This window comes from Papio anubis, chromosome 7 (assembly GCF_008728515.1).
Source record: "Papio anubis isolate 15944 chromosome 7, Panubis1.0, whole genome shotgun sequence".
Classification (NCBI taxonomy): Eukaryota; Metazoa; Chordata; class Mammalia; order Primates; family Cercopithecidae; genus Papio; species Papio anubis.
The window spans coordinates 89393119-89419301 of NC_044982.1; the positions used below are offsets into that span (position 1 = coordinate 89393119).

The 26183-nt window shown below is 37.8% G+C and overlaps 1 protein-coding gene across 8 annotated transcripts in view; it reads right to left on the reverse strand.

The window, feature by feature from the left end:
• The window catches only part of MEF2A (myocyte enhancer factor 2A), a 161436-nt gene extending 135600 nt beyond the window's left edge, over nt 1-25836 (reverse strand). For 2 of the 8 annotated variants that reach the window (XM_009210980.4, XM_009210973.4), the window contains exon 1: nt 25289-25834. The gene's annotated coding sequence lies outside the window, so the exon portion shown is untranslated. Of the gene's footprint in view, nt 1-25288 lie in introns of all 8 variants that reach the window. The other 6 variants (XM_009210975.4, XM_009210977.4, XM_009210979.4 and 3 more) reach the window with 5 other exon arrangements.
• Between the last annotated feature and the right edge of the window lie 347 nt (nt 25837-26183).

Here is a 26183-nt window from a genome sequence, read left to right on the forward strand (position 1 = left end):
ATGAGTAGATGGAAAATCAGTGAAGATATGTAAGACCTGAACAACACTATAAACCACCTTGGTTTAAATGAATATTACAACCAACCACTACAAGAACAAACATGAAAATATACATGTGTCTTGGTACAATCAACAACAAAGAACATATGCTGGACCATAAAACAAGACACATGAATTTATAAGAACTGAAATGACATAGAAACTGTTTTCTGATCACAAAAGAATTAAAGAGCAGTTACAAAAAGGACATTTTTTGGGGGGGACATTTTCCATTTTGGGACATTTTCCAAACATTTGGAAATTAAGATTTCTAAATAACTCATGGATCAAATAAATCATTCAAAATTTTAAAAATACGTCGAACTAAATGGTAAAAACATTATTAGATTATACAAGGTAAAACTAAAGATACAGTATTTGGAAATTTACAGCTTTTAAGTGCATATTTTAGAAAAAAAATAATGGTTTAACAGTGTTCCAAACTTCCATCCTAAGATGCTAGAAAAAAGGAGCACATTAAACTAAAAGTAGAGGTAAGGAAATAATAAAAGTAGAAACTGGTAAAAGAGATGTGGGACAAACTAGATAAAATCAATTACAAACTAGGTAAAGTTGGTTATTTGAAAAAAATAGACTGGTCAAGAAAAAAGACACAAATTACCAACATCAGAAATAAAAGAAAGGACATCACTACAAATGCTGCAAACATTAGAAGTATACTAACGGTGATTTTATGCCAATAAAACTGACAACTTAAGTAGACAAAATTTCTTAGAACATGCAGATTATCAAAACTGACACAAAAAGAAAAGTCTAAATAATTTCTGTATCGAATAAACTAAATTCATAATTTAAAAGTTTTCCACAAAGAAAACTCCAAGATGGTTTCACTAGTGAATTCTGCAAACAGCTAAAGATTTACTATCAGCTGTACATTATCTCTTTAGGAAACAGAAGGAGAGGATACACTTTCTAACATATTTAAGGATGCCAGTATAAATAACTCTGATACCAAAATGAGTCAAGAGGACCACAAGTAAAAGAAACTACATACCAGTGTCACTTGGGTACAGATGCAAACATTCTTAACAAAATATTAGCAGGTCAAATCCAGCAAAATATATAAAGAAAATATCAGTACAGATGGGGTTTGTCTCAGGAATACAGGGTTGGTTCAGTATTCAAAAATCAATGTAATTCACTACATTAACATGCCAAAAAAAACCTTGTGATTAATTTCAGTAGACATAGAGAAATAACAAAACACCCATTCAGGAAGAAATTTCAAAAAACAAAAAAAGAAAACTCAGCAAACTGGCCAGGTGCAGTGGCCCAGAGCTATACCCCCAGCACTTCAGGAGGCTGAGGCAAGAAGACTGCCTGAAGTCAGGGTTCGAGACCAGCCTGAGCAATACCATGAGACATCATCTCTACAAAAAAATACAAAAATTAAGGACAGGCGCAGCGGCTCACGCCTGTAATCCTAGCACTTTGGGAGGTTGAGGCGGCCGGACTGCCTGAGCTCAGGAGCTCAAGACCAGCCTGGGCAACAGGGTGAAACCGCGACTCTACTAAAATACGAGAAAAAAAACTAGCTAGGCATGGTGGTGTGTGCCTGTAGTCCCAGCTACTCAGGAGGCTAAGGCAGGAGAATTGCTTGAACCTGGTAGGCAGAAGGTGCAGTGAACTGAGATCATGCCACTGCACTCCAGCCGGGGCAACAGTGAGACTCCTCAGAAAGGAAAGAAAGGAAAGGAAGGAAAGGAAGGAAAGGAAGGAAAGAAGAAAGGAAGGAAGGAAGAAAGGAAGGAAGAAAGGAAGAAAGGAAGAAAGGAAGAAAGGAAGAAAGAAAGAAAGAAAAGAAAAGAAAATACAACAAAAAAAAAATTAGCTGAGTGTGGTGGCACACGTCTGTGGTCCCAGATACTTGGGAGGCTGAGGCAGGAGGATTGCTTGAGCCCAGGCAGTCAAGACTGCAGTGAGCCATGATGGTGCCACTGTACAACAGCCTGCGCAACAGAGGAGACCCTGTCTCAAAAAAAAAAAAAAAAAAAATCCTCAGCAAACTAAAAAAGAATGGAACTTCCTCAACCTATAAAGGGCATCCACAGAAAAACTACAGCTAAGATCATACTTAATGGTAAAAGACTAATTTCCCCCTCTAAGACGAACAAAACAAAAATGTCCACTCTCACCATTTTTAATTGCTATTTTACTGAAGGTCCTAAGCAGCTTAACAATGTAAGAAAAAGAAAAGGCAACCAGATTGGGAAGGAAGAATTAAAACAGGTTCTATTCACACACATCATACCCAGTAAAAACCAAAAAAAAATCTACAATAAAGTAACTGGAACTAAGAAGTGGAGTTTGCAAGGGTATTGGATACAAGATCAACATTAAACGTCAACTGTATTTCTACATATTTGTAATGAAAATGCAAAATTAAGTTTTGTAAAAATATATTAGTTTCAAAAGCAGGAAATATTTAGAGACAAATTTAACATGTGCAAGACTAATATTCTGAATACTAGAAAACATTGCTGAGAGAAATTAGGGAAGGCCTACAAAAATAAAGATTATATACTATGTTCATGGAGCTGAAACTCAATACTGTTGTGATACTGATTCTCCCTAAATTGATCTATAGATTCAACACAATCTCAGTCAAAATCTCAAAAAGCATTTTTGTAAAAATTGACAAAAAAATTCAAAATTTATAAATTTATAAACAGCCAAAACAATTTTTAAAAGAAACAAAGGCAGCCATAAAAAAAGGATGAGTTCCTGTCCTTTGCAGGGACATGGATGAAGCTGGAAACCATCATTTTCAGCAAACTAACACAAGAACAGAAAACCAGACACCACATGTTCTCACTCATAAGTGGGAGCTGAACAATGATAACACATGGACACAGAGAGGGGAACATCACACACCAGGGCCTGTCAGGGGGTGGGGGACTCGGGGAGAGATAGCATTAGGAGAAATACCTAATGCAGATGACGGGTTGATGGGTGCAGCAAACCACCATGGCACATGTATACCTATGTAACAAAAGACCACGTTCTGCACACGTTCCCCAGAACTTAAAGTATAATAATAAAAAAAAAAAAAAAAGTTGAAGGATTTACACTACCTGATTTTAAGACTAAATACAGTGTGCTCTTGTAATAACAAAACATAAATCAATGGAACATAACAGAGAATCCAGAAATAAATCTACCCAAATATGGTCATTTGATCTTCAACAAAGACGTCAAGGCAATTCAAGGGGAAAAGAAAAACCTTATCAACAAATGATACTTGAACCTTGACATTACCTCAAAACAATCACAAAAATTAACTCAAAATGAACTGTAGACCTATAAATAAAAGCTAAACTATAAAACTTCTCAAAATTGTACAGTTTGGGATAAAAATCCCACTGCCCCATGTAAGGCAAACATTTATCAGACAGGACACCAAAAAAGCAGGTACCATAAGGAAGAAAACTGACAAACAGCACTTCAACAAAACTGAAGCCTTCTGCTCTTTGAAAGACACCATTAAGGGATAAAAAATATTCACAACATAATGGAGAAAATGAAAAAAAGACTTCCACGTAGAATATATAAAGATGCCTTACAGCTGAGTAATAAGAAGGCAAATAACCCTATTAAAAATGGGCAAAAGATGTGAACATTTAACTTAAAAAGATGTATGAAAAGACACTCAGCAGATTAAAAACGTTTAGCATCATTAGTCATCAAATAAATGGAGACTAAAATAAGGATATACAAGTATACATCCACTAAAATGGCTCAACTTAAAAAGGCTCAGAATGCAAAGTGTTGGTGAAGATATGGAGAAACCTGGAACTCTCATTTACTACTGATGGGACTGTAAAATCATGCAACTACTTTGGAAAACAGTTTCACAATTTCTTATGAAATAAAATATACATATACCATGTGACCCAGAAATCCTACTCTTTGGTATAATATTTACCCAAGAAAAACGAAAGCATATATCCATACAAAGGCATGTATTCAAATCTTCATAGCAACTTTATTCATAATACTACCAAAAGTCCTTGAAAGGCAAACAGTGAAATTGTAGTTTAAACATAAAAGGAACACTAGTCAACAGAAAAATGGAACAAACTACTGATAGATACAAACACAGAAGAATCACAAAAACATTTTGCTGAGGGACAAAAGCCAGACACTAGAGAATACCTATTGTATGATTCCATTTAGGAAAAAACCTGCAAATTTTTAAGACACCACTGAAGAACACAAAAAGATCCACAATTCATACATTATGAAAGCCACTCCTCAACACTGGAAAGCTATAATTTAAAAGATTTTTGTGATTTCATAAAGTTAACACCAAGAATAACCAGCATTACTGTTTGAGTCTGTTTCCTCATCTATAAATAGTATAATTTCTATACTTCATAAGTTGTGAGAATTAAATAAGCATGTAATGTGCTTAGCACAGTGACTAGCATACATTAAAAACTCCTTAATTACCAAGTGTTTACTGTGGTACACAATGACTAATTTCTTAATGACATTCCTATTGAAAAGTCGTCACTACGTCCAAGACATCAGAAAGGCAAATATTACAGCAAAAGCCAAATTAGAAGTTTTGGAATATATTTAGAATGATTAAATAGCTGATACTAGAATTTAAAAAAAAATACTATTAAGGCCTTAAAAGAACAGATTTATTTCAAAACATATAAATAGATACTAATTCACAGGAAACAATATCTTTAAATCAGTAAAATTTTACAAAAGCAAGCATTTAAGGAAGAAAGTGATTATACAAGAGATTGTTCCAATTACAGGAAGTAAAAAAGAAAAATGACACAAACTTGAATAGGTATGAAAAAAAGCAAAGGAGGGTGTAGGGTAGACAGATAGGTAGAACACAATTTTGTATAACCTTAACCCTGAAAACAGGAAACCATCTGAATTTAACATAAAAAAAATATAGATACGAGAATGGTAAGATTAATCCTGTCAACTAGAATAATGCACAATTCCAGCCCCAGTGCTAGGTAAGGTTAAAAAGATACGTTGTTATACAATCTCCACTAAAACACAACTTATTACATTCTTAGCTAGTGGATGGAGGAGAAGGTAGCATTTGTGTGACAGTGTGGTAACACAGTAATGCCAAGAAATGGCCATTATCCCCCCATGCCCTTCTACCTCCATCTACATCCACCAAAGGCCCAAAACATCTGTTCAAACAGCTTCTGTTCTTTTTTGAAAAAATAAAAAAAAAAGTAGTTTTATTGAGATATAATTTACATACAATTCACCCATTTAAAGCATACACTTGAATGTTTTTATATCCTCAGGTATGTGCAACCCTCATCACTATCTAATTCTATAACATTTTCGTCACCCTTTAAAAGAACCCCAGTACTAATTAGGACTCACTCCCAATTTCCTACGCCTACCCCAGCCCCATATGGCTCAGTCTCAGGCAGTGAGACACCTACTTTCTGTCTCTATAGATTTGCCTATTCCAGAAATTTCAAATAAATGGAATTATACAATATGTGGTCTTTTGTAACTGGCTTCTTTCACTTAACATGTTTTCAAGATTCATCCATGTTATAGCACATATCTACACTTTATTCCTTTTAATTGTTGAATAATATTCCCTTGTGTGGAAATACAACCTATTATGTATTCTTTCATCAATTGATGGTCATTTGGGTGGTTTCAACTTTTTACCCATTATGACTAATGCTGCTATGAGCATTTGTACACAAGTTTTCACATGAATCTATGTGTTCATTTCTAGGTTCTGTTCTTACACACACACACACACACACACACACACACAAACCAAAGAGTGTCTTCAGATTGGGGTATCTAACATCTTCTCCATAGTGATCCACATATTGGTTGACATTCCACAGTTTAGACATTTTAGATAAATTACTAATACAGTCTTTGCGTAGTGACATTTCAGTCAGTAATGAACCACATAAATGACAGTGGTCACATAAGATTATAACGGAGCTGTGCTATATAGGTATACCATTTTTTATCTTTTATACCATATTTCTACTGTACGCTTTCCACGTTTAGATATGTTTAGATATGTTACAAACGCCTACAGTATTCAGTAGAGTAACATGCTGTAAAGCTTTGTAGACTAGGAGCAATAGGCTATACCAAATATAGCCTAGGTGTGGGGTAGACTGTACCATCTAAGTTTGTGTAAATACTGTGCACTCTGTGATGTTCACAAAGTAACAAAATTGCCTAATGATGCATTTCTCAGAACATATCCCTGTCACTAAGTGACTCATGACTGTACCTATTATATTTTCCCAAATTATCACTACCACCTCAAATCTATAATCAGTAACCATATTGAAAGCTTTCACATTAAACTTAATATTAGCCTGTAATAAATACTAAGGCTAATATTTATTATTAATATATATTATCAGCAATTACAAATTCATTAGAATTTGTAATTCTTCAGGTGGAGGATGTGACTTCCCAAATGCTAAGGTTCCATTTGCCCTACTCTTCAGTATCATGGTACAGGCTAATACTCCCAGTATTCCTTCTCGGGCATATGGTGACTGGAATCCATCACTTTTACAGTCCTCAACCACCCAAACACCTGTGACAAGCAGCACACACAAACACAAAGTTTAAAAATTGGAACACTTCAAAATGTAATCTTTTGTACTTCACATAATGATCAAATATGCATGACTTTGGTTAAACAATCTAGTAAAGTGTCAAAGTCTATCAAACAGGTTTCCATATTAATAAGGCTTTTAACCAGAATGTAGAAAAAGTTTGGATGCTCTATTCATGATATTCACCAACTTCCTACAGTTCTGAACCGGAAGAAGCTGCAGAGGACATTTTAGGAATGCAAACTCTAAAGCTCATAGAAATGAAATAGAATCCAGGAGTATAATCCCAACTACCAATCTAATCTATATTGAAATAGGATTATATCTATTTAAAACAAACAAAAAGCACCTGAACTAATGGAAAAGAACAATTCCAAAAGGTCTTAAAGCTAACTTGACAGATGAACATCACAATAACTTGGGAGTTATCTCACAAGTAATGTGACACTCCTAAAGTATTGGTTTGAATCTTAAAAGAAAAATGAGTGGTTTCAGATTATCCTCATAACATCCCCTTTACTTACACTATGATATTACTTCTTCCATGGAAGAGAACTGGGCTGATTTATAGCTACTGCCCTAAGAATTGCACATTAACTACTAACTATTATATCTACAACATATCCCAGGCTAGTTGTGGCAATTATAAATTACTGTAATACTATACCTCTCTGCTATAAAAGTTATGGGAGTGCATCATGCATGTCAAAATTTCACCTACTGTATCTCACAGCAGAAAAAAAGTTGACAACTACTGACCTAGACCAGCAGAGCTATAGAGATGACTTTAAAGCCATTATTTCAAAACCTTAGCTCAGTCCAAATGCTAGATCAATAGCAACTTTGCAAAGTGTAAAATCCTCAGTCATTTGTAACAGCAATTTAAAAGATTCATTTACTTACTATATTTTTACTGAGATGCTACATGAAGAGAATACAAGAAGAAATAAGACAAGCATAAAAGCCTTCAATGCAGTGTGTACACATCTATTACCTTAGTATAATAAGGTCAAATATGAAAAATAGAGTAAGGCAGAAAAAATACTATCGGATTTTAAAAGACAAAAACTACTACTGAGAAGGAATCCAGTTTTCAAGGGCAGCAGAGTCTGGCCTGGGAAAGGAAATCAAGAAGAAAGTAGGATACAAGGAAGAATGAGGAAAGGACAATCTTTACCCACATCTTCCACCTGAAAGCTGGAAGTCCCCCTTCAACTCCCTTCAAACAATCAAAGAATGAGCCTATCACTATGCTTTCTTAAAAAGTATCTTAAGCATTATTCTTTAAGGCAGCAAGCTTTATTAATAATTATTAATGTTAATAAGAAATGACATACACATTATCTTCATTATCTTATATGGGCATATTAAAGAAGGTTTTGGTCATTTCCATGCTTAAAAACTGTCAATGGCTTTTTTTCACCTGAAGAACAAAATTTAAACTGCTGAACATTCCAGCACCACTACAAACTAGTCTCAAGCTCTCTTTCCCACTTTACCATCTCTACTTCTGAAAAACCCTCCAATCTAGCCAAACTGTCCAACAAGCAGCTCTCCTTCTTCTGTTTTGGCTCTTTTGCTCAAACTGTTCTACGTGGTGTATTTTTTCCACAACTCTGACAATAAAACTTGATATCCAGTTCAAATGTCAATCCTTCCATGAAGCATTCCCTGAACACCTCAAAACTCTTCCTTTCCTGAACTCCCTAATCCATTATTATGTGTAAGATTTACACATCACTTAGTAATTAATGGGATTTTACCCTCCCTAAACCATTACTTCCTAGAAGCAAAGAGCTATATCTTATATATGTTTCTATTTTGGAATCAACAATATAGAAATAATCATTAAAACAGTGAGAAACAGATAAGGGACAGAGTCCAAAAGAAGAAGGGTCTGGGGGAACCAGAGCCCAGGCCACCATTTGGTGACTATCCATATTTACCAGTTGAAAGGAAAAAAAGGGAGATCAATAAAAAGACACAGTTTTAGCAAATGATCATTCAAATAAGGAAATGAAGGTATAATGAGTCTGAGAAGTCCTTACGACTTGTGGAAACTATGAAAAAAAAATGAAAGCTCATAAATGAAGTCCCAATGACAGACAGATGGGCATAGAGACTGACTGCCTTTAAACAACATTTGAAAGACATATGGATAACTCCAAAACTGTGTCATTAATAGCAAAAGGTTTTAAATTATATTATGATAGAATTCTGATATTAAAAGCCAATATACTCTTTAATTCTGGTTGATATTTTTACAAAAAGAAATGTATAATGACTAATGAAGTCTATTTCTCACTCCAACAGAAAATACTGACAGACTACTTATTATCTTTAGGGAAAGAAATGTTCACAGGTAATAAATATTTTAAGCAACTAATTTATAGAGGAAAACCAAGCATAAAGAACTTCTACACATTTCCAACTTTATGTTAAATTTCTCATGTTAAAAAATAGATAAAAGGCATAAAAGATAGATAACTAACTAACTTAAGCTACCTAACAGATTTAGTGCCATCTTATTAAACACAATAACAAGTGTAGAGTCAAGGAATAACATCGTACCTACCATTTATTGGAAGAAAGGAACAACTGTCAAAACCATAAAATAATACCAAGAAAACCAAAAGTAGAATAAATATATAAAGAGGTAATAAAGTTTAATTTTCAAAAAGTTAACTTCTACCAAACCAATTCACAAGTTTAGAAGTTACCTTTACAGAAAACATCTTATGTTAGATTGACATTGGAATAAAAAGTACCAAAGGAAGCCCTTGGCCAAATATAGGCCTATAACTCCTTCATATAATAAAACCAAGGCATTTCTGATTTATATTATAGACACAAACCTTTGAATAACCTTGCTTTTCAAAAAAAACAGTAAGACTTGCAATAACCCAGAACCAACATTTGCATGTTATCAGAATGAAGTAAGGGCGTTGAAATGCAGTTTATTTCTCCTCCTTCGTGATACTTTCCGGAGACTCTAGCTCACCAGTGGAAGTTGACTGCCTATGTCTTTTCCTAACTAAAAGTTTTATTAGCACCGGCAGGACAAGTCAACGAGTTTTCCTCACTCCTCTCAAAGTATAGACTTTAGAAACTGAGGACAGTGGTGCCAAGTATATCTATGCAACTCTAAAATACTATCCCTAAACCATGTGAAAAAATAAGAAAGGAAAAGGAAATTCTATACGAAACCACACAGCACAGCTTGAAGACAAAGAATGTTGACACTGCAAAACTGCACGGGCTGGGGGTGGGGGGGCGGAGTCACCAAATCCCAGCAATTGATCCCTCGAACTGTCATTCACCCCAACTCTTTGACTGATCCCCCAAAACTCTCATCCATCCAAAACCCCAAACCTTTGTGGCAGGAGGCTAGTAATGGGGCCTAAGGATCATCTGGAAAGACCATCAGAAAGATTAAACCCACCCTAAATCTGAAAATAGTGGAGAAGTGTCTGGAGAGATCAGAACAGAGACTATAGGGAACAAATTTCAAAATTTTTTTGATTTAAAGGGCCACGTAAAGAGGCACGCTGAAACACACAGCTTCTGGCAGCTGGCACAAATAGGCAAAAAGAAGAGGAAACTGTCCTTCGGTAACTGTAAGGTAAAAGGAAAAAGAAAAGGGAATATTCAAGGTACTACAAGACCTTAAAAGACTCATAAAATTGCAAGTCCCACAACTCTTCTCCAACCATTGAAACAATAAAAACCACTGAAGTAACAAGACTATACTAAAAGAGAGAATCAATAAACTAGGAATACTATAAAACTCCCAATACTATAAAAATGAACAAGGCTGGGCACAGTGGCTCATGCCTGTAATCCCAGCACTTTGGGAGGCTGAGACAGGTGGATCACTTGAGGCCGCGAGTCCGAGACCAGCCTGGCAAAACCCCGCCTCAACTAAAAATACAAAAACTTAGCCAGGCATGGTGGCGCGTGCCTGTAATCCTAGCTACTTGGGAGGCTGAAGCATGAGAATCGCTTGAAACTGGGAGGCAGAGGTTGCAGTGAGCTGAGATCATGCCACTGCATTCCAGCCTGGGCGACAGTGAGACTCCGTCTCAAAAAAAAATAACAAAAGAAAAGTCCAGAAAATTAAGAAAGAGAATGTGGTAAACATATCCAGCAAGGAACCCTGCCCCACCCTCCACTGACCAAAAAAAAAAAACCTTAAAGCAGAAAAAAACTATAAGCCAATACTCCAAACAGAATTAAATATATTCAAACAAGCATTTGATCATACGAAAACCACCATGAATCAGAAATCTAAAAACCAAATGAACAAAATACAAAGAGAAACTTTAAAAGCTGGCTAAATTCAGACCAGAAATGGGAAAAAATACAAAATTAGTACAGAAATGAAGACGAAATTGCAAGGCACCTAAGAGAGAATTGATTTAAATGAAAATGAGCTACCACAGGTCATGTGTTATGAGCCCCATCTATCCACATTTGGTGTTAGGTTTCATCTGACAACTCTCCTTCCACCATTTCACAGTAACTCAAAAGCCACACCTCTTAGGACACTCACATAAGCAAACTTCATGCCTTTTTCATGGTAAACTAACACATTTATCATGTACTGATATATTCCTTAACAATTTAACATGTCTAAAACCATGCCACTGTTTTAATCAGGTTTAAGTTCCTATCCTTTCTTTTAATGTGTCAGCGACAAAGTTTTTGAATGCTCTTTCTCTAACTTCATTGATCACACGAACCCTGTGGCTTTCACTGCATGATTATGCATACATAGTGATTCTGAGGAACAAATATGCTGCGGTGTAGCAGAATTGACTGTGGATGTATGTAAATGTGTGGGTTCGTATACACACAGATTTCTTAGCTCTGTGTGTTGAGAAGGTCTAGAAAAAAAATGACTCCCCCATAGCAATGAGCAGTCCTAGTCCCAGTACCCAGATCTTGGTTTCTAAATGCTATCCCCCAAAATAAGGAGCCAGGGCTTTTTGGAAAAGATGATGATTACAGGGTTGGAGCTGGTAAAATGCAAGATGAGCCTGAAGTTTCTCAGAAACTTTTCAGTACCAGAAAGTGAAGAAGAGCTTTGAAACGGATAGGGGCGTGTCAAAAGGACAAGGAACCAACCTGACAGAGCTCTCAATGTCAAAGCAGAACAATCTGAGCAGTAACGTAAGTGACAGCATCAGATTACAACCTACAAAATAAAAACCTTTGAGTCTATACTGATATAAATGAGTGAATAAATAAATGAGGGAGAACAGACGCTTCTTCATTAAAGGATTTTAATTAATAAATGAGAAAGGAACAAGGAAACTACAAAATCACCATGAGGTTAATACTACAGTACTAAGTGTCACAGATAAGTTCCAGCAATGGATGACAAAGTGAATGGATGAAAGCTGGATGAAAAAACAGAAATCAGCATAATCTCAAAGTATCTCCCCAAAAATATTTATCAATTACACCATGACTTTACAGAGGAGAGATCAGCAGATACTACCTTAATTAGGCGAACAAGATTAACATCACTAATAATAAAACAGTGACATCGTGTAGCCCCTGATATAAACATACCTCCTGATATGAGGTACCAGGTGCATTGCCTGATAACAATACACTTCGGTGTATTGCCAAAAAGATATAATCCCACATTAATCATAACAAAGCATCAGAGAAACCCAAATTGAAAGACATTCTACAAAATAATGACCAGTACTCTTCAAAAGAGCATCAAGATCATAAACACAACAAGAAAAAAAATGAGTTAATATCACAGATTTCAGGAGACTAAAGAAACACAACAAATAAATGCAATGTGGGATTATGGACTGAAACTTAGAACAGATAAACATCATTAGAAGAAAAACTGATTAAATTCAAAAAAAGGTTTTCATAATGAAAAAGTAAATAGTATCATACCAGTATTGACTTTCCTGGTTTTGGTACTTACATTATGGTTATATAGCTGTCCAACATTACAGCGAGTTGGATAAAGAGTAAAAGCAAACACTCTATACAATACTATTTTTGCAACTTTTCCTAAATCCAACATTATTCCACAATAAAAAATGTTTTAATGTTGTCTTTTATGGACGGGAACATTTAAAAAAAGGAAAACTCATGATTATTAGCTTCATTTATACAAAAACAAGTAAATTATACCAATTCCTACGGCAATTCAGAATAATTCATCAACGGCATAGTTTCTCATTGCTTTGTTCTAATGTTAATAATCAGTTCATTACATACTGAAAAGAATATTTATATTGATATTTGCTGAGACAAACTGCAGAAGGTATTGAAGAGTTCAGTACCATTCAATACAGTTTTCAAACATGCAAAACACTACATATTGTTTAGCAATATATATGCCATTTTAAAAACAAATCAATGAGAAAGGTAAATCTAAGTTTTAAGATAATGATTATCTCTGAAGAAGGAAAAAGGACAATGAGACAATGAGACTGAGAAATGTCCACTGCATTCTTTCTGCTAGTGTTCATTACATTATTCACTAATTCTTTTTGTATGCTTGATATGTTTTATGATTTTTTAGCCACTACTGAGGGGCACATTAAGTATCTGGAATAATCAAATAGTATCCTGCTTTGTTTAGGAAAAAAGATTTTACTTTTGTGGGGGTTTTTTGCTTTTCTGTTCATTTGTTTTAACTTAAGATAATCTTATTGAGAATATAGCATTTATCATTTTTCATTTCTGTTTTCCAAGACCAAACATTAAATACCTTGAGGTCATCTAAAACAGGGTGCCCCACCTTAGGGTAGACATGTCCTCAGGCTTTAGAGATAAATCCTCTCAGTTCCCTGACAATTTCATTCCTTCCCTTCCACTTCTCTTCAAATACTCAATCCATGGCCTTGTCATTATCAGGAACTGTTCCACTCCTGATAGTAAATTCATATATCCCACTCTCTGCCTACACCTCTTTACTCTTCCTGAGCACTCTCTCACAAATAAACTCATCATCATCTCTCAAATCTGCTCTTCCTTCTATGCTTCCCATTTCAGTAAACAGCCGATTCATTCACCTCACTGACCATTATTCCTCTTTTTCCTCTTTCACATTCAACATGCCCTCCATCACTGAGTCCTTTAATCCTACCTCCTAGATATCTCTCATGTCCACCTATTTCTTCAACCCTCCTCCCACCAACATAGTCCAAGCCACCTTACTCCTTTCAAATAATTTTTTATAAAGCTCTCCTAAAAATCCTCCCTGCCTACCAGTCTTAACTCTCTCCAAATAATCCTCCACGGTGAAACCAGCATTATCTTTTTAACTAGTTTCTTCCCAGGTTTAAGATCCTTCTATTTCCCCCAGGATAAAGTCATCCAAGAAATTCTTTTATTTATTTATTTTTTTTTTTTTTGAGACTGAGTCTGGCTCTGTCATCAGGCTGGAGTGCAGTGGTGTGACCTTGGCTCACTGCAATCTCTACCTCCTGGGTTCAAGTGATTCTCTGGCCTCAGCCTCTAGAGTAGTTGGGACTACAGGCACGCACCACCACACCCAGCTAATTTTTGCATTTTCACTACAGACGGGGTTTTGCCATGTTGGCCAGGATGGTCTCGATCTCCTGACCTCATGATCCACCTGCCTCGGCCTCCCAAAGTGCTGGGATTACAGGCATGAACCACCACACCTGGCCAGTTCAAATTCTTTAACATAACTTAAGGGTTCTTTATAATCTAGTCCTTATTTCAGCCTCATCTTTCACTACTCTCTTGGTATCTGCCCTCCCTTGCTCTCCTGATTCAGACATACTATACTCTGACTTTCTCCAAAATAATCCAAGCTCTTGAAGTGTATCTCTTGTCCTTAAGACAGGCCTGGTAAACTCTACTTTCCTCTTCACAAGAGTAAGTCCTATTCACTCTTCAAGCCTCAACCTAGGCATCACTTCCTCTGGGCTTATTTTCCTGGCATTCCTGAAACTAGGTTAATTACCCTTGCAGATGTGTACTCTGCACTGTACACATCTATTATACGTCAAAATCAAGCACAAATCATATATGCCCACACTCCCCAAGACTGTGAAAGCCAAGCCTTGCTCACCGTTATTTCCACAGCACCCGGCCCAGTGGACTGCATTAATAAAGTAATGAAGTTACCAGTTATTTCAAACTGTGAAATAAATCGCCAAAATAACACAATAGTTACAAAGATTTTGAACTCAATAACTCCTGGATCAGAAGCATAATATTTCTTCCACTATACTTTGATACTTAATCTCACTTTCATAAACAATTTAACATTAATTATATATACAGTGTGTAACACAGAGTTAAAAGGGATCTAGATATCATCTCATTGTATAATTAAAGTGATGCCCAGAAAGGTTATTTTACTTGTTAATGAACAAAACAGTATAACAGCAATGCCAAGATTAGGCATTTTGATGTTCATTAATTATATACTTTAATTTCAGGAATTAGGCTTTTAAATTTTTTAAGTTAAAACCTAAAGTTTATGTTTCTTCTAGAATAACAGTTATTAAAAACAAAATATATAAAATCAACACTTCATTTAAAAGAAACGTTTCCACAAAATTAACTAAAGTATTAAAACAAATATAAGAATATTTCATTATGGTGTAAGAGTAATAAAGATAATATTAGCTCATTATTATAATTATACATTATAAACAACAACCTTGTTCAAGACAAATCAACCACGCTCAAGACACTATGGAACATACTCAATGAATAAATAAAAGACATAAAACAGGATTCATACTCCTGTTTTAAAATATGTTTTGGAAAACAAGATGCAACCACTGCAGAATTAAATAGAAAAATTCGGTGAAAGTAGTTACTTAAATTGTTAACACTTTCAAAGAAAACAGTTTTCTCCTAGGAGTTTTGGGAATATAAAGAGAAATCACAAACTACTGCCCGAGGAATCAGCATAAATTCAAAATTTCTTAGCTTAATAAGCCAAAACGGCTCTGAAACAATGAAACTCCAATATCAATAGCATACCAGCTGCCTGGTTTCTGGTGTCTAAATACTCTTACCCAATAAAGGAAAACTTGAAATAATGTAAAGACTGATTGCAGGACAACAGCAGGAGATGACCATAAGATAAGCCTGGAATATCTTACTGGTCCAGAATGCAAGAAAGTGCTCAACAAATGATGGGAACATGTTAAAACAACCAATGAGTTAATGTGAAGAGGTTTCCACTAACCAAATGTGGGTTAATTTGGAACATCAAAATGAATACTGGCAGGTAATAGACAATAACCTACTTAATAAAAAAGAATCTATGATATATTGATATCAAAATGAATAGGACAAGGTCTTCTTTAAAACAGACTAGAATGCCCACTAATAAATGGAGAGGGAATGATGGTTAGAAAAACACTATTTTGCAATTCTGTGTAATAAGTAATTCAGGCAAGAGTAATCAACGAATGCTAAAACCATTCTGTAAGCGTTTGGAGGAGGAAATTTTCAGTCTCCAACAGATTACTGAGTAATAACAAGGGGGACTATGATACCTTTTGTAATAGAGAAAACTAGCAGGTAAAACCTTAACTAAGCGGTCCAAATAAACATCAACAACATAGTCAAAATGACACCATACTGCCTCATGATGTGATGCACTGAGAATACACCACCACTTACATGGGATTCCTGCCAAAAATGCAAACCCTGAATCTAATTACAAAGAAGCAACTGGACAATCCAAACCAATGTACATCCCACAAAACAAAGGGTCTGTACTCTACAAAACCCAAGAATTAAAAAGGCTGAAGAACTGTTTCAGATTAAACAATACAAGAGATATAATTAAGATACATTGTATAATATTGGAATGGGAAAAATATTAAAGGATATTATTGACACTACTGGAGAAATTTCAACACCAACTGTACATTAAACAATAAGATCAATATTAAATGTCTTGAATCTCCCATACTAATATAAGAATATGCCCTTATTAGGAGATACCAGTTGAAGCATTAAGGGGTAAGGGAACTTGATGTGTGCAACCTCCTCTCAAATGGTTCAACAATAAAAATAATTTTAATAGGCAGAGAACAAAAAAGAGAAAAAAAGGAGATGAGCAAAAAGATCTATTCTTGATATTACATAACACCAGATATGTTCAATGCTATTCCATGTGGTTTCCTTGTTGGAAATGTACACAGAGCATTAACATAGCATTTCCCTGTATATAACCTGAATTTAATCAGACCCGTGATGTTTTGCCACTGACTTTAACTAAATAAACTTGCATCATTGGCATACTCTAGACCAGGGTCCCCAACACCAGGGCCACAGACCGGTACAGTCCATGGCCTGTTAGGAATGGGGCCACACAGCAACAGGTGAGCAGCAGGCCAGCGAGTGAAGCTTCATATGTATTTATAGCCGCTCCCCATCACTTGCATTACCGCCTGAGCTCCACCTCCTGTCAGTCAGATCAACGGCAACACTCAACTCTCACAGAAGCACAAACTCCACTGTGAACCGCACATGCAAAGCATCTAGGTTGTGCACTCCTTATGAGACTCTAATGCCTGATAAGATCTTTAGTCACTGTCTCCCATCACCCGCAGATGGGACCCTCTAGTGGCAGGAAAACAAGCTCTGGGCTCCCACTGATTCTACATCATGGTGAGTTGTATAAGTATTTCATTATATATTACAATGCAATAATAATAGAAATAAAGTGTACAATAAATGTAATGTGCTTGAATCATTTTGAAACCATCCCCTCCCCCCACCATTTGTGGAAAAATTGTCTTCCACAAAAACAGTCCCTGGTGCCAAAAAGGCTGGGAATAGCTGCTCTAGGAAGAAGATGTAATCAAGGAGTTTCAAACTGTAAATAAAATAATAATCTCTGCTTCCAGACTTTGTACCCACTCTGCAAATATAAAAAGAGAGCAAGAATGACAAAGCAAATGTGGTATATGTTAACAACTGGTGAATCTGAGGCAGATATAAATGGGAGTTCATTGTACTATTCTTGTAACTTTTCCCTAGGTTTGATTTTTTTCCAAAATAAATTAAAAAAAAAAAAGTCTGTCAACCCTAAAACTTTACTTTGTGGAAATTAAGCCATTTCTGAAAGAAAACAAAAACAAAACCTTAACCCCCATATTCTTCTCTCCCTTTCTCTTCATAATCCATATCATCAATTAGATTTAACACCATTAACAAAAAGGTTTTCAGGATCAAAATAAACATTTTGCCAAAGGAGTCCCCAATTTACAAATGGGATATGTTCCAAAAGCCTATTTGTAAGTCAGCTATTTAGAATGGGGAATGACTTTCACAATTACAAATGGTGGTTGGGTTCCTAATGTTGGCCACAAAAGTTCTTTGATGTATTTTCATTAGCAATACAGCTGAATAAGTAATGTATTTCACGTATACTATGTTAATTTCCTTAAAGTTCCCCCCTCAACTTGGAGCTTTTCTGTAAACATATGAAATTAGCTGGATAAGCTACGGGGAAGGAATAGGGCCAGAAGGGATGTTGGCTAGTAAGGAATAACAGGGATATGCACTTCAAACTAGAAATACTTCCTTCAGACAAGATGGCTACTCAGTGCCCGGCAAGAAAGCAAAATAGAATCTGAGGAAATGCCCTTGCGCTCCACAGCTCTCGAATTCCTGCCCCTTAGAACGATAATGATAGTATGTTAACAGAAAACACATAAAGTAAGATTATAATCTGGAAAGTACCTTTATGATTTTTAAAGTGTGATTTGGGAAAACTGGTCTGTGGCTGGTTATTTCCGTTGATTAGGACAACTTCTACTCAATTCAACATTTACTGAGAATTCACTATATCTACTATGATAGGTTAGTTGGTAGATACTGAGCACACAAAAAGAGCTAGCTGGTCCTTGACATAGCAACTCAGCCTAATAGAAGAAACTGACATCAATTATAATATTCTAAATACCTAACAAGGGATTTACTCTAAAACAAACAGTGCATATATCATGGGCACACAAAAGCAAGACCAAAAAACTTTTGTCTAGGAGATTAAAACTGGTATCACAGATGACATTTGAGCCAAGACTTAAAGGATAAGTAGTTCAATAACTACTACTATGTGAGCAAGACAGCATTCCGATCATTGGCAAAAACATGAACAAAGATACAGAAGCATCAAATATCTACTATCTTCCAAGTGCCAGGCAGCATGCTAATGCCTGGGGATACAGCTAAGAATACGGTGAACAAGGCCTCTGCCTTCATGGAGTTTATATTCAGGTAATGGACAAATACCATAAATAAGCAATAACTAAGCAAACCAGGTATACACAAATTACAATTGTCTTGAAGGAAATAATCTGTGTAAGAGAGTAAAATAGTAGAGTGCAATATTAAATAGGATGGTCACATTAGGCCTCTGAGTGAGAAGTGAGATTTGGGCCAAGCTCCAAAGCGTTTGGCCAAGCCAGACATTTGAAGAATATCCCAAGGAGGGAGTACAAAAAGTGCAAAAGGCCCTAAAAGAAAGGGTGCATTTAAGAAACACTGAGAGGCCTTCGTGGCTGGCATCCAATGAATGAGGGGAAGAATGATGAGAAGGAGAAAGATCATTCAGGGCCATTTCAGCCACAGAATGGAGGACAGCCTTGATTTTGAGAGGAATGGGAAGTCACTAGAAGATTTTAGGCAGAAAAATGATATGATCCAATGTAGACTCTTAAAATGATTCTCAGGCTGCTGTGTGAAGAAAAAAAAAAAAAACTTGTGTGGAGCAAGAAGAGAAATAAGCCCACTTAGAAAATTACTGCAGTATTTCATGCAAGAGAATGATGGCTTAAAATAAAGAGGTGGCAATGAAGACTAAGAGCAGTGGACTGCTCAAGATAAAGTGGGAAGGTACAACAGGACATGGGGATAGATTGGATTTAAGAGAAATGGAAAGAATCAAGAATAATATCGTAAGTTTTTGGCTTAGGTACTGCCATTTATGGATATAGGGAATGCCAGCAGAAACACCAGGGTTTAGAGGTAGGAAGAAGGCTAGGGGAGAGGGAAAATATAGCTATATTTTAGCTATATCACTTATATTATATCTGAGATTCCAACTAGACTTCCAAGTGAATATCAAACTCAAGAGAAGTCTGAGCTGGAGAAATAACAGTAGTAGTCATCAGCATGAAAACACATAGCCTTTTCAGATTAGCACTAATAGTTGGCTTTGACTAGGGCATAGAAACTGAAAGGTGATGGCTGAAAATGAGCCTCAAAAGATACAACGGAATCATATTATAAAGTGAGCCATGACTAATAGCAATAGCAGTAGCAGTAATGATAGTAATAGTAGGAGGAAAATTAATGCAGGTTATATACCAGGCACTGCACTTTATAATACACACCTCATCTAATCCTCTCAAAAACCATATGAAATAATGTTATAATTACTATTTTATACACTAAGCCTCAAAAATCCTAAGAACTTGCCAAAGAACACAAAGTGTAAGTAGCTACATAAGAACACAGTAGGTATTTTAACTTAGGATGGGAAGTCTGTTGTTGTTGTTGTTTTTTTTTTTTTTTGGAGACAGAGTCTCACTCCATCACCCAGGCTGGAGTGCAGTGGCGTGATCTCGGCTCACTGTAACCTCTGCCTCGTGGGTTCAAGCGATTCTCGTGTCTAAGCCTCCAGAGTGGCTGGGATTACAGGTGTGAGCCACTACGCCCAGCTAATTTTTGTATTTTTAGTAGAGACAGGGTTTCGCCATGTTGGCCAGGTTGGTCTCGAAGTCCCAACTTCAGGTGATCCGCACACCTCCACCTCCCAAAGTTCTGGGATTACAGGCATGAGCCACCACGCTCAGCCAGGAAGTCTGATTTTATAGGCCAATCTTCTATCCCTGACATTACTGCCTCTCTATTGATCTCATATGCCTTCAAAGTTTTTTTTTTTTCTTTAAGAAGAAATGACACATAGATCTGAATTCTAGAAATATAATTCCAATTTCTATGTAGAAGATAGACAGCTAAGGATGAGGATGAGAGGTCAAACAGGCTAATATAGTATTACTCAATGTAAGAGCAGCTTGTTTTATTAAGCCCAAAAGTTACAAGTTCTCTTACCAGGTCGAACGGGAAGCAGCCCTTTGTTCCAAGTGTCACAAATCATGCCTCAAATGAATCCAAGTCAACCTGCACATGCATGCTGCTGGTCACACAAGTAACGAAGTAAAAACGTCCAGCTCATGCAGTATAAACTTACTGATCACTGCTGAAAACATTTCTCAAGCATATAATTTTAATAATGGTGAGAATTTTTTAAGTCCATGTATTAAAGTTTTTTGTTTTGTTTTTGCTTTCTATTTCTTCCTGTTTATTTTGTTTCTGAAGTTTATATTTTTGTGTAAGGAAATAAAATTAGTATTAATTCAAGACAACCACAAAAAGACATGCCCGGGTTGGTATTTACTAGACATTTGATTAATTAATATGTTTTTCGCCCATGTTTGTTCCTTTTATCAACACCATTTGTTAAAATAATGATGAAGTAAATTACCTGCCTTCATACACCAATGTTTAAATATGGTATTCCACCTCAAAAGGAGCTAATATTTTTAACTCATATGCTTATGATTTCATCTTGACTAAGATAATTAAAATATTAAATTCAGTAAACATCAATTAAATTCAGTAAATATAAATATTAATTATTAAAGTATAAATAAAGCCTCTATATAAAAATTTAGTACTTATTAAATAAGAACCAACCTATATCATGTGCTATGTGTAAGACTTACTAATTAACAAATGGATTTACACTCTTAATTATAATAAACCGGACACAAGGTCCATTTCTTATAAGGCACACAGATAGACTATACACAAAGAAAATCATTAATTTCACACCAAATAAAAGTATTTAAAAAATTACAGATTAACTGTTAAAGAAGTTACTTTAAAATATGAAAATAACCTTCAATATTAAAATATTTAAAAACTTTTCTTCAGTAGATAAAGCTATTTTAAAATACCTATTCAAGGTAGATTACAAAAGTATTCTTCTAATTTTAAATTTTAAATACCATATCTTAGAGACCACTCCCACAGACAATCCCTAAAAGACAGAATTCACTGAAGATTGGGAAACTATTTCTATTTAACTTGAATCTTTAGAAAAATATTTGGGGAGACTATGGAGATTAGAAACAAACTATGGTTGAAGATCAAAATTCTAATGTTTTAAAACAGCCAATCAAGTATTTTATGTATAATCTGACAATGAATTTAGGATGCTGGGATATTTTATCCAAAACAAATACATAAGCATTCTCTATTGATACACTATACGAAATCCTTTTGGTCACAAACACTAAACGTATAGGTACTGGGCAGGGTACCTATATAATCTTCAGCCAGAAGGGATGCAGAGAGATCAAGCAACACACATTTTTGCACACTAAGCTTCAGGCAGTGCGCTAGAATTTTACACTCATTATCTCATTTAATTCCAACACGGGACAGGTAGTGTAATTCTATCTCATTTTACAGGAGATATCTCAACTAAGTCAGCAGTGGAGCTGGATCTGAATCAAGATCTGACTAGAGTCAAGCAGCCTTCCTTTACTGGGGCTTGCAAATCAGCATATGTTAGAGCATTCTCTTGCTTGAGGTTATCCAGCTTAAAGGGTGATCTGATTTTCATATTTACACTTATTATTTAAACATTAGCAGAGAAGGCACTCACTTCTCCATTTACTAAGAATCCACAGATTTTCTTTCTTATCTAGAAAAAAGAAATAGTGATCATTTGCGGTCCACAACCAGTTTTCTCATAGTGTCATTGCATAAAAAAAACTTCGGCTAGACTTTGAAACATTCATATGTACCATGAGTAACCGGTGCATGGTCTTATGACAAGACAGAATATTTGAAATCAGAAATGCCCCCAAATCCAGGCCCATTATCATGGTATATTACACCACATTCTTCTTGCCAGACTAAAAGCAGCAAAGGGAGGAAAAAAGATGGTTTTCCAAAACTGACAAGCATGCTACTTTTCAGTAACAAATTTGTTTACGGCTTCTTCCTCCTAAATCAGAACACAAATCTACTGCAAATATTTAACTAGACTATTTCAAACTCCAAAATCATATTCTAATAAACATTTCCATAATTACTTAACCAACCTCAGAATATAATTCAATACTCCTCTTTCTGGTAGGCAATTAATGGATGACACTACTATTGCTGGAATATTAATAAAATTAATATTAACCCACAATGTATTCTAGATGGAAAAGGCAAACTGTAATGAAATTGCTTTGAAAAACATAACATCACCATTTGAAACAACTCAACATTTTTAAGAGATTATTTCCAACTGCATTTACAAAAAAACAATCTTTGTCGCACATGCCCACATGAAAACAAACTCTAAGAATACAGAAGGAAATTGTTCTCAAACCATAATTCAACATGGTGACATTACAATTATTTCTGGGCCTCAATAAGCTATTTTCCTTCCACTGAACACCCCTCAGAATGTAACTTTTTAAAAAACTTTTGAAGGCAAGTAAAGAGTTAAGTGTAATTTTAACACTTCTGTTCTACTATGAAATAAAACCACAATTTTATATATAACCATAATGTGAATCAAAGGAAATAGGGAAGCAAATAACTGCGTTTAGAGAGGTCACCATTACTTCACAGTCACTGTTTTCACTAAGTAGCTACTGGAAGCATACTCTTCAACAAAATTGTTAATCTAGAGTCTACAATCATTCAAACCACCAGTTTTAGCTCTTCAGAGTACTTTTGATTATTATAACACCATTATCACAACTTTTTGCAACAATGCTCACTGAGAATTAAAATAAAGGTGATTCTATTGTCAATTAATGCATCACCATATGTAACAAATACTGATCTTAATGTTTTATGATAAACATACGTGTGTTTATGACATTTAATATAAACGAATCTAAATCGGCATCTGCTTTAGTGAAAACTTTTGAGTCCCTAAAAGTTGTAATTTACAGAAAAAGAAATAGAGACTGAGCTCTCCAAAAAATTCACACACCAAAAAAAAATTGTACATACAAAAGCCATAAAGGCACAATACAGTTATTTTTATCCTCACTTCCTAAATTCATATTAAAAGAAATGTCATTTTTGTATGTTTAAAAAAGAACTATTTTGTTTACCTTTTCCACAGACTGTTCAAGAACTGCCAAGGTACCACAGATTTTAAAACTGACAACTAGAGTACTTAGCAGTTGCCAAAACAACACAGCTGGATTCTTAAAGGGAAAGTACTCTTGGGTAATGTACACCTAATTACAGCTTTAGAGAACCTCCTCTTCATATAGTAATAGATGATACAAGACACAAGGGAAACATACTGTGCTAAAAACCCGAAAAAAAGTTAGACAATGTTTGTTTAAAAATACATATGCTATTGTTAACACATCACGGCAGGCCTTTCTAACAGGGCATTTATTGGAAGCCCAATCTCACTGTAAACTAAAACGCAGGTTAACACTACATTACAGTCAAGCTACACACGGTTCCCTGTTGGACCATAACAGGAGGCTCGCTTCACAGCTCAGGAATCTATTTCAGATGTGAGCAACAATTCTACAGTTACACTTTTAAAGAAAAACTGTTTTCTTATTCAGGATTGCTCACCTTTTCCAAACTTGTTTGCGCTATCTCACTTACTTTAAGAAACCTCACTGCTCAAAGGCATGAAATCAAGCCAAAAAGCAAAGTTTCTAACACAAAAAATCTTTCTGCGTGCTGGGATCTACCTGAATGGCAGGGGGCAGCCAGCGGTTCCCTGTGCAGCCCCTCTGTCCCCGCGACGTCTCCCTGCACGATCGGGCGTCCGCAAGCGCAGGTGTCCGCCGCAAACAGCGACACCGCCACTGACATCTACACACTCACAGAATTCGTACCTAAGCGTTCCGCCCCGTTAGACCAATCTTCTCCCAAAGCAGAAGTGGGGGAACTTCTTCAAGTCCAACAGGGAAGAAGGCCCCCCGCACTTGGGGCTAATCCCTTCAGAGAGACCCCCGGACTTGGAGGGAAAAGGGGAAGGAAAGGGCCCTCGGGGCGCACTGCCCCGGAGAAGCTCCGGGGGCCCCAGAGAACTCCTTCAACTTTCAAGGAGGCGACGTCCACCACCGCCCCCCGGCCCCAAGCGGTGCGCGCCCGGGGAGGCTGCTTGCCACCAGCCCGCGCCGCTGAGCTGCCCTCGGCCCGCCCAGCCGAGCCCCATCCAGCCGCCCAGCCGAGCCCCATCCAGCCCCCCGGCCCGCCCTCGGGGCACCCCGCCCCCACCTCCCCGGGCGCCTAGCTCCTCAGCGCCGACCCCGACCCGACCACCCCTCGCCGCCTCCCAGCACCCTACCCGCCCTGCCGACGCGCGGCCGCGATCCTGGCCCCCTCCAAGCCGGACACGGCCTTGTCCAGGGGTCCCCGGAGCCCCGCGGGCGACCCTCTCTGCCGCGCCGTCCCCCACCCCAGCACCCCCACCCCAACCCCTACTCGGCCCCCTAAGCGAGACACGGCCCCCTAAGCGAGACACCGCCCCCCTCCAGCACTGCCGGTGCCGCGGACCGAGCCCCGCTGCCCGCGGCCCTCACCGTGTCTCTGGATTAGCTGGCGGGCGCGCACACGCCGCAGCCCGGGCCCGCCACCAGCGCTCCGCGCCGCCCGGAGCCGCCTCTTTCAGCCCGGGACTCGCCGGGATATCCGCGCACGGATCCCCACACCGGGGCTATTTTTAGGAGACAGGCCCCGGCCAGACCGGAACTCGTTCTGTGCTGCGCTTGCGCACTACGGCCTCTGCTTCGGTGTCCCTCCGCCAGCCCTGTCTTCCCCTCCCTCCTGGGTTGCCTTCCTCTCTTCTCCCGATCAGTTTCTTTTCAGGGCTGAATTATCCTCTCGGTGGATTCTAGAGTAGCTGGAATAGGAAAGACAACGGTAGGGCAAAGAGAGTCACAGTGCTTGGAAGCGGGCGCTATTCCACAAGGACGTGGGGGCGGACTATGTTTTTCCGGGTGGGTGAGGAGACGATCACCCGGCACAGGAAGGAGATGACGGCGGCTTGGCGCCGGGGCCGCGGGTTGGAGCTCCCTTCCCTCTGAAGGACCGTGTTCTCCTGGAAGGGATACTGGTCACTTGATGAGGGCCCGGGCGCCTCCCAGGGCGGGGCGGCCAGGCGGCGTCGCGCCCTGCCGCCCCCGCTCAGCCGCCGCCGCCTCCCTGACCGACCCGCGGGAGCCCAAGCCGGGAGCGGCCCGGTGACGCGGCGCGTGGCAAATCGCCGCGCGTGGCCCGCAGGGCGGCCAACCCGGGCGGCGGGGCGGTGAGGCTGCGTAGCGGGGCGGGGCGGGGCGGCGGGGCGGGGCTCCCGGGGGCGGGGGCGGGGCGCGAGGCCGGCGGCCGCCCAGAGTCCGGGACCAGGCGGGTCCCTGGGCCAGCCCCCTCCCTCCCTCCCTCGAGGCGCTCTCGACCTCCCCAGACGTTGGCTACCCA